Genomic DNA, 9919 nt, shown 5'->3' with positions numbered 1-9919 from the left:
GGGAACTGTTTCAGTCCCTGCCTAGGACTGGCTGTTCTTGGGACCCGTTGCCCACTGCCGCCGCTTGGGGACCTGCAGCATTTTAATTAATCCATCACACTTAAGAAGAGCTACAAGTGCTCTTGATAGCTGAGCCTTCTCTCCAGTCTCCAGTCTGTGCCTTTTAATTGGGGAATTAAGACCATTACTATTCAGAGTTATTATAAGTTGTTAAAACTGATACACTAGCCAATTAATAACGTATCAGTAACTTTCAGAGAATAAACCACCAGGATACTTTGGCGTGCACTTGGATTTTAGTTAATAAGATTAGGAGTGGGAGAGAGGAAGGATGCATAAAGATAAGGGTGAAGCATTAGACTGATAACAGAAAAATCAAAGGTGATTAAAATAGGAGGGGAAAGATGGGAAAGCTGTCAGGGCCATCAGATTTTAAAGACTGAAAGCTATGTGAGGTTATAATTAAAAAGTAAAAAGAGGCAGGAATAAGAATGAAAGAAAAAAAGATGGGGAACCGGGTGGTGGTGGTGTACGCCTTTAATCCCAGCACTCGGGAGACAGAGGTGATCTCTGAGTTGGAGGCCAGCCTGGTCTAGAAGAGCTAGTTCCAGGATAGGCGCTAAAGCTACACAGAGAAACCCTGTCTCAAACAAACAAACAAACAAACAAACGAAGGAAGGAAGAAGAAAAGATGGGGAATAAGGTGGGAGAGTCTCAACTGTGACTAAGAAGTACAGTAAAGATGCCTTAGAGTAAACGGGGAGAAGCAGCAACAGCCAACTGAGCAGGAGACAAACAGAAGCAAAAATGTCCACGCAACATATACACAGCAGTGGACAAAATGCTCCTGGAATGGCTTGCAGGCACACACAGTTGCATTGAATGATAAAATGCCCAGATCCTCCGGATGCAGTAGGTTCTGCCGGTGCTGTGTGGTGGAGGGGCATAGTGAGAACCTTGGTCTCTGCAGCCTCAGTGTTCTTGAGGTTCTGGTATGTGGGAGATGGGAGGTTGTAAGTCCTGTAGACTCTTTAGACGGCTGTGACCTTCCCTGGTCCTTCAAGTATTGTATGTGTGAGGAATACCACCCCACCCTCCTTTTTTAAAGAGTTAAAAATTATTTCTGATTATTAGCATGTGTGGCCTTTCTTGGTCCCGCAGGTGCAGAGTGTGTGAGCCATAGCATGTTTGCACCCTTCTGACTGTTAAGTTGGGAGCTTAGGCCCCCTGACCCTGAGAGTTAACACTCTGGACTCCAAATCCCAGCAGGCCAGGTCCTGACCCCCAGAATATTAAGTGAACTCTCAAAAGTTATTATTATTGATTTTTTGTTTTTGTTTTTTGAGACAGGGTTTCTCTGCATAGCCCTGGCACTTTCTCTGTAGACCAGGCTGACCTCAAACTCATTGATCTGCCTGCCTCTGCCTCCCAAGTGCTGGAATTGAAGGTGTGTACCACTACCTCCCAGCTTCTCTTTTGTTTTTTGCTTTTGAGACAGGGTCTCCATATATAATCCTGACTGTCCTCAAACCCATCAAATAGACCAGGCTGGTCTTGAACTCACAGAGCTCTTTCTATCTCTGCCTCCAGTACTGGGATTAAAGGTGTGTGCTACCATGTCTTGCAGGATTTTCTTTTTTGGAATATAGGGGTTCTTAGAAGTTTGTCTTATATTAAAGAAAGAGAGAGAGAGAGAGAGAGAGAGAGATAGAGATACATAGGATGTGAAAATGCAAGGCATTTGTTCTATACTAACAGAACTAATTATGTCTGATGACCAGACTCTTGGGCAGTTCTTTGGATTTCCCTGGATTGCGGTTGAGAGTATGCTAAAAACGGGAAGTAGCAGTATTTAACAGTGTTTGTCAAACCTTGTGTTATTGCATTATTCATGAAAGAGACTTGTTTCCCAGCCCTTCTTCCCCCCAGCATTTTCAGCTTGGCTTTCCTGCCTAGCTTTATTCTGCCTTGCTATAGGCCTGTCAGTTTTGTTTTTTTTTTTATTAGCCAATGAGAGTAATACATATTCACAGCATATAGAAGAATTATTCCACAGCCAATGCTTGCTGCCAAACTGTGAGGGCCTGGGTGGAGATATGAGCCAGACTTGGTACTGTGTCTTTTTAATCTCAGCACTGAGGATTTAGAGCATATAGAAAGAGCTCACACTCTCTTAGCTGGTGGTCTAGATTCTGTTCGCAGCTCTCAGCGCCCACAGAGCTGAGGACCACTAGGGCTTTTTGATGGTGAGTGTTCCCCAATAAACATTTGTTATCTTTCATCATGGGCTCTTGTGGACTTCTTTAATTATGCCTACATAAAAATTCAGAGTTTCTGTCTCCTATCAGGAGAACCACCTGGTGTGGGTCAAAGGGAAGGTAAAAATCTAGAGACTGAGGTTATCAAAACTCTGCTTTCAAAAATTCTACTTCTCCTCATACCTATTTTTGTCTCTATAGTACCTTTCTCCAAATAATGTCTATTGAAATTCAAACTTTCTGTTTTGATATAAATAATGTTTAAGTTTTCCACAGTAAACAAGACATTTTTCTACAGTAATCTCTGAAGTCTGCAAAAAGAAGATGCTGCCTCACAACAATTCCACCTGATTCATATGATGCCATTAAGCCAATAAACACCACTCAAAGATCGGTTTTGGGCTACAAACTGCTCAAGATGATTCCAATGTGGCTAGCTGAGATGATGCACCTTCTTACAACATTCTGGCTAAAACTTTAAATAAGAGCTTTAAAAAAAACCCTACAGACTACTCAGAGACTGTCTACAATTGAACCAGACAGTAATCTTGAGACTTTACCATCATTTTAGTTTTTGCAAGATCCCTTAGAAATAACATCACCCCCATGAGAGCTGAAAGTAATTTTAAAAAATGGCATCCCCTCTCCCAATAAAATTTGTCCTTAGGGTTAGGGACAATTGCCATCTGTTAGGGGTTGGTTATAAGTTGTATGGGATTGGGGATAGAAATGAAGTAGGCTCAGGGATCTCTTTTGGGAAAGAAAAAAAGGGGAATGGGATGGGATAATAGGTAGATTAGTGTTATCTACTTATAAACTATTAGTTATAGACAATTTACATTGGTATAGATTCTTGTATATTGATATATATGTAAAAATTAGCTTTATACTCCTGTATAAGATAATTTGTATATTGATACAAATTCAAACTATACTTGTTATATTGAATATGCTCTTATTTCTGTTTATAATATTTGTTACATATGCAAAGTTATTTTATCATATTGTATGCATGCATGTTTCTACCTCTACTTAAGATAATTTGTATATTGATACAATTTTAGGATATATTTATCATATTTTTCATACATTTCTGCCTCTGATCAAGATATTTATATAGTTTACATTTTGAGGTCATGTCCTCATTTACTGTATATCTGTTTAAAGATTGATTGTTTAATTTTATAATGTTAAGCCTTAGTATTTAAGCTATGTAGGTATTAAAACTTATAGGTCAATAGTCACCCATATTTGTCATACTTTTAGTTAGGCTAATCAGGTTGTCTAGATGCACAGAGATTGTACTTCACGAAGATGGGTAATCTTCAAGCACTTCAAAGAACTGTAGACTATGACATTTAAATAACTTAGGATTCTGTTGACACAACTGCTGCTGGAAGTACCAATCTATTCTCAAGAAAATGTTGGGGGCTGGAGAGATGGCTCAGCGGTTAAGAGCATTGCCTGCTCTTCCAAAGGTCCTGAGTTCAATTTCCAGCAACCACATGGTGGCTCACAACCATCTGGAATGAGGTCTGGTGCCCTCTTCTGGCCTGCAGACATACACACAGACAGAATATTGTACACATAATAAATAAATAAATAAATAAATAAATAAATAAATAAAAAGAAAATGTTGGGAACCAAAGACCCTCCACGTGGGGCTTGTTTTCTTCTCAGCAAAACTGGCCTCTGGGCAAAGAGCTGCCCTTGCCTTGACTACTGACAAAATACACTCTGTTCAAACTGGACAAGCAGGATACAAACAAAAACGACTGCCAAATCTCACCAAGACAGAGTAGGACAGTCTTTCAAATTTTCCTGAAAATGGTCTGTGAGATACTCTAGGTCTTAGCCAAAGTTGGTTGTCACAGCATTGCAAATGAGCCTTTAGGTGATTGCCTAGGTAGCCGCTGTCTCTATCATTTCTTACACTGTTTGGAAGTTACTTTCTTGCACTTCCTGCTTACTCAGGTAATATTATTTTCTGCTAGGCCTCCTTAGTCTCCTTATTCCACAGGGAAAGGTGAGTGCACTATCTGCTTGTTCCACAACCCCACTAAGCAGGACAATCAGTTCTGAGCCCCATGACGCATGACAATCAGATTCTATAGGAAGTCAAGTCAAAGCAGGAACTCAGTTTATTACTGTGAGTGTCAGCTTATAAGTGACATCATGTGATGTGGAGGTACCTCCAGCCAATGAGAGACAGCCAAGCCCTCCCTCTGGCTGGAGGGGTGTCTACCTAGATTTTGCTGTCTCATCCTCACTGGGTAGCTTTTACTATCCCTCAAACTTGAGCCAGGCTTTTCTCTGTCCTATAGGCCTCAAGGTATAGGTCCTGAGATAATTTTGCCCCAACACATTTTATATTTACAGGAATGCCATAACACACTTGTGGGAGTCAGAGGACAATTTGTGGCAGTTGTTTCTCTCCTTCCACTGTTTGGGTTCTGGGAATTGAATACAAGTTATCAATATTGCCTATGAGTACCCTTACAGACTGATCCATCTGGTCGACCTCTTAATGCTTTACATTAAATCCTTTCTGTTGTGAGTTCCCTCCCACAGACACATATGGAGGTTTGCATAACAATGAAGATAAATCCTACTGTTTGTTGTTACTGGGAAGCTCTCTGGGAAGATAGGAATATTTGCCCAAAGAAATCTTTTTTGGTCTATACTTCAAAGACCAAGTCTTGGAAAAGATCATCTATATCTCTGAATGGGTTGTTGTTTATCATCTCTTTGCTTATGTAATAATTTTATATGGATTTGTTATCTGTGACTTTGCTTTGATTACCCATAATGTTTACTGAGACATGATTTTTATTCAGTACATTTTATAGGACAATGTAATAAAACCAGTAACTATTCCTTAAAATAGTCAGACTTTTTATTGTAATAAAATACATATATGTGCCAACTCTTGAATGGGTTGTTTTTCTTTGTGTTGCTGGTTTTTAGCATATTGATTTTGGTCTCTTATTGGTACCTCAAGAGAAGCATCTACAGATACCTGGTGTCCCTTTTGTGCAAAGCCCCTCCCAGAGATAGAAAGGGATCCATAAGAAGGATGGGGCAAGTAGAAAAGATATAAAGAGCCAAGAAACAACATGAAGCTTTATTGCCAGTTAGAACTCAGGGAATCCTAGCAATTCGAAGCATCATTCTGGACTGGACCTCTGGATAGGGTACAGGTAGTGCATTTTTGGCTGCCTGTTCCCGGATGTTCAGGATACAGCTAAGGGCCTGCTGACACAGATCATCACCCAAGAACTCCTCCACCCACGCTCGCCATGCTGTCAATTGCGGCCGTCCCTCAAACAAATTACAGCCAAGAGCCACCGGCTGCAGGGACAAAAATGTGGAAGTTGGAGAGCCAATGAGACCCCATTGCTGGCGACTCAGCACAGGTGTGATGGACACAGCCCCATGGGAGGTCCAGGGCAGTGTGATCCATTCCAAGACCTGACAGTAGCCAGAAGCTGCCTCCCACCCAGGCAGGGAACATGTCACTCAGGGTCTGCTCTGTGATTCTGGCTTTTCCCAGGTCACAGTGCTTCTGACTTAAGGAAGTGGCAAGAGAAGGGTCCTGCCCTTTGCTACTCTTCCACTCACTGGTCTCGTACCTGCATTAGCTCCTCCAGACACATGAGATCAGCCAGTGTCACCTGATGGCCAGTAAGGAAGGTCCCATTCCCAAAGAACTTTTCCTCCAGATGCTGCAGAGACTCGAACATATTCTTTCAGTTCCATTCCACTTTCTCCTCTGGAATCTGGGTCCCAATGAGAGGCCCCAACACCTGACCAAGCAGCAGAAGTGCTCCGTAAGTAACCTTGACTCTTACCAGGTCCGATCCCTCCCCAGAGAACCCTGCACCCCTTGGTCCACAGGGGCACTCCAAAGATGCCACAGATGTTATCAGTATGCCAGCCTAGATACTCATGGACGCGGGCACGGGCTTGCAGGTCAGCTGGGTACCAGTGGTCCACAAACTGGTACTTGGAACTCAGGTACATCAGGATGGTTGAGCTGGGGACCGTGGGAAGAGGGTCTTGTAAGGACCTTGGCTGTTTTCCCATTCTTCAGTGGGACCTCGGGGAATCTCACATTTGAAGTACTTTCTTCTAGTCTCCTCACCTTTCTCTCTCTCTCTGCTCAATCTTTCTTCTCTGCGGGGCTGCGCGAGGAACCCACACCCTCCCCCCAACACACACACACACACACACACACACACACACACACACACACGGCAAGAGCTCCTCCAGAGCTTTTGTCATTAGACTAGTGGGAAAACCAGCCAGCACCTGGAGACTTGATCGTTTCCCTGGTCCCCAGGGCCAAGCCTTTAGCAGATTAGACAGGGGACTTCTGGGATGTCAGGAGAAACTCCTAGCCTTCATTATTGAGTCTCCATTTCATGTATCCCTGGGCAAACGTCCCTGTTGTCACCTTTCAATACTCCTCAGTCATGGTGGCGAGGTCTGAAAGATGGGGGGCGGAGTCCAGCAGAAGAAACGGACAGAGACTGGGATATACTGGATCAGCCTCCAGTCATCCTGGCCCCTTTCACAGACTGTCTGCTCTAGCCACGGCCCCTCACAGTCTGGGGTGGGTATCAGTCAGGCTAAGCCCTCTCCCTCCACCCCCACCCCTGCTACCTCATCCCAACCCGCAGGAAGCAAGAGAAGGTGGTGTGCGCTCTGGGTTTATTTACAGCTGCACCTTTCGGTCAACACGAAATTTCCGTCTTTGAGGACAGGAACTTTCCACTGACAGTTCAACTGCAAGAATTGCTCGCTCGGGCTGGAGAGATGGCTCAGTGGTTAAGAGCACTGCCTGCTCTTCCAAAGGTCCTGAGTTCAATTCCCAGCAACCACATGGTGGCTCACAACCATCTGGAATGAGGTCTGGTGCCCTCTTCTGGCCTGCAGACATACACACAGACAGAATACTGTATACATAATAAATAAATATATTTAAAAAAAAAAAAAAAAGAATTGCTCGCTCACGTGTTGCCCTGGGAAGGAAGAAGCCAGAAAATGTCCTCTAGGACTCAGGCAGTACCTCTGTATTTCCCCTCTCTCTTTGCAACCAGACAAGGCTACAGCGACCAATGCCGGGACTGGGACCAGTGGCACAGAGGTGGTTCAGCTACGTGTTTCTGTAGGAGTCAGCCCTGATAAGCTAAATAGAAAGACCACCCAAAGGAAGTTCTTTACTTCCAACAACCATTATCACCTGCCAGAGTAGGACTCAGCCATCGAGAAGTTTTAAGGAGGCCTGAGTCTTATTAGTTTACCCTGAAGCAATACCTGGTTGCAGGAAGAACCATAAACTGAGATTACCTGAGCACCACCCAAGAACAGACCATCCAAAGAAATGCCTAAATGTTCCAACCACTGTAGATAGGATCACCTGCCAGCATACTCACCAGAACACCCCTAGACAAATGTCAGCCAATCAGGAGTCCTGAACCTCAGAAACCCCTCACCCCCACCTTTACTACTATTAAAAACCCAACTCAACTGAGCTTGGGGTGTTCTCTGTTTATTCCAATATGTTGGACATGCGGAGAGGCGGAGTTTGCAAACTTACATAAAATAAAGGCTCTTTGCTTTTACAAATGGGACTCCTTGTTTTTTTGAGGGACTTTGTCGATCTGAGTGTAACAGTCTCTTCCCTGCAAAATCTCCGGGTGTTTTGTTAATCTAAATGTCACATATCTTCAAAGCAGGAACTCTGCAAATCTTTCGTTTCCTCCCCTACATCCCAGGGCAGAAAGTACCACCCTGTCTTCCTTGTCAGAGCAGAATTCAGGTTCAGGGGGGCCACTCCAAATAGGGCATTCCCTGGTGAGGGCACTGGGTGATGAAATGATGGGGGACTGTACCCATTAAAGAGTGAAGGGCTGACATGCTCTAGGCGAAGATGGGCACCAGGCTCAGGCCAAGTAAATCCACAGTGTTCAGCTGGAAGGGGATGCCGTTCTTCTAGGCGAAGACAGAAGGTCGAGGTAGAGCTCCAAGCCCATGGCGGCAGCGACGCGGATGGTGCGGATAGTCTGCAAAACCAGCACTAGCAAGTGCAGGCGATTTCGCTGATAAGGTGTCCAGCTCAGTATCAGTGGGCCAAGCCTGACATGTTCTCCCTCCTACACAAATGACGCCCGTTGCTCTTGGGGAAGGGAGCTGCTTCGGTGGATTTTGCACAGAAAGGGGAGCGCGCCTTCGGGCAGAAGCTCTTGGCTCTAAGGAGTTGTGGAGCTAGAGATCCAGCCCAGAACTTTAGTGTCACCCGGACAGGGAAATAACCAAACACCACTTTTCAGTACCGAACCCCAGAGAATGCTGTGGGCTGGACGCTCCGCTCCCAGTCCTCGGTTAAGGCTGGAGGGAAGAAGGAAACCCCCGTCCAATGAGTGCAGCTTTGTTGCAGGCTGCTAGGAACGTTGCCTTAAGGCAGATCTGTTTAAGTCCCTGCTGCCCCGTAGAGCAAGCAGGCCGTCTAAAAACAGTGCGTCTCCTCCATCAGTCCATGAAATCTGGAAGGCTGCACGCCATAACTGAGGGAGTAATCACACACACACACACACACACACACACACACACCTTCACGTGTGGCATCTTCCACAGTGATGGTCACTGACTTTATCTGAATCTTTTAGAATAGCTGTGGCCTGTGGCCAACATGGGGAACCAAAATGCTTCCCTAGGAGTTTATTTCCACATATTTATTTCCTTTTTTTTTTATTTTTGGACACTGGAGGATCTTGGTATGTTGCCCAGGCAGATCTCAAACTCTTGGGCTCCATTGATTCTCTTCCCTTATTCTCTTGAACAGCTAGGACTCCAGGGGAGACTCACCCTACCTGGCTTTTCTGGAAATTTTTATGTTTGTTTGTTTGATTGATTGATTTGGTTGGCTGCTTTGGGTTTTTGAAAACAGGGTATTGAAAAGTTTTTACACATAAATAAATCTCCAGTAATCCAAAAGTAATCCAAATCAGACAAATCAATAATCCAATCAATAATCAAAATCAGACCAAACCAAACTGAATTAGAAAAGGCCCAGGTTTAATGGATGCCAGTGCTCCCTTGTGGCCTTCCAGCCCCCCAGGGATGGAGACAGAGAAGGAAGATTCCAACGGGGGGGGGGCAGTTTAAATAGCCTATGGGAGTGGTTTTGAGCCTCTCTGGGGAGGGGGTCACCATTTGGCAGGCTTTTTTGGGGGTGGAGTCTGGACTGAGGCAACTCCCAGAGGAGGGGTCTTGGGATGGAACATTAAACCCAAATGTTTTAGACTCCTTGGATACATGGATGCCAGGGGCTGGGGTTAAGCCTGGACCCAAACATTTCAGACTCTTTGGGCATAAGGATGTTAGGGGCTATTGCTATTGGCTGAATGAATTTTCATACCTCCCCCTTTTGTCTAAACAAATGGGTTTAAACCTAATACAAACTACATACAATAAAAACAAATATCAAGTATTGTCCAGGAAAAAGGAAAAAAGAAACAAAAATAGAACTACAACCAATATGAACAACATTAAGCAAGAAGCACATGCTAAATGTCCAGTCCAAGGTAATTAGCAAATAATAGAGACTATTTCAATAGTTGTCCTACCCTGAGGAGTCTAAGTCTTATACTAAAATG

General features: G+C 44.2%; 1 pseudogene; it reads right to left on the bottom strand.

Annotated features, from left to right (window-relative positions):
• Positions 1-5399: 5399 nt before the first annotated feature.
• On the bottom strand, positions 5400-8296 carry LOC130862347 (glutathione S-transferase theta-2-like; annotated as a pseudogene).
• Positions 8297-9919: the final 1623 nt, after the last annotated feature.

This window comes from Chionomys nivalis, chromosome 19, assembly GCF_950005125.1.
Source record: "Chionomys nivalis chromosome 19, mChiNiv1.1, whole genome shotgun sequence".
Taxonomy (NCBI): domain Eukaryota; kingdom Metazoa; phylum Chordata; class Mammalia; order Rodentia; family Cricetidae; genus Chionomys; species Chionomys nivalis.
The sequence above is the reverse complement of the archived record's forward strand: the minus strand, read 5'-3'. Positions and strand labels throughout refer to the sequence as shown.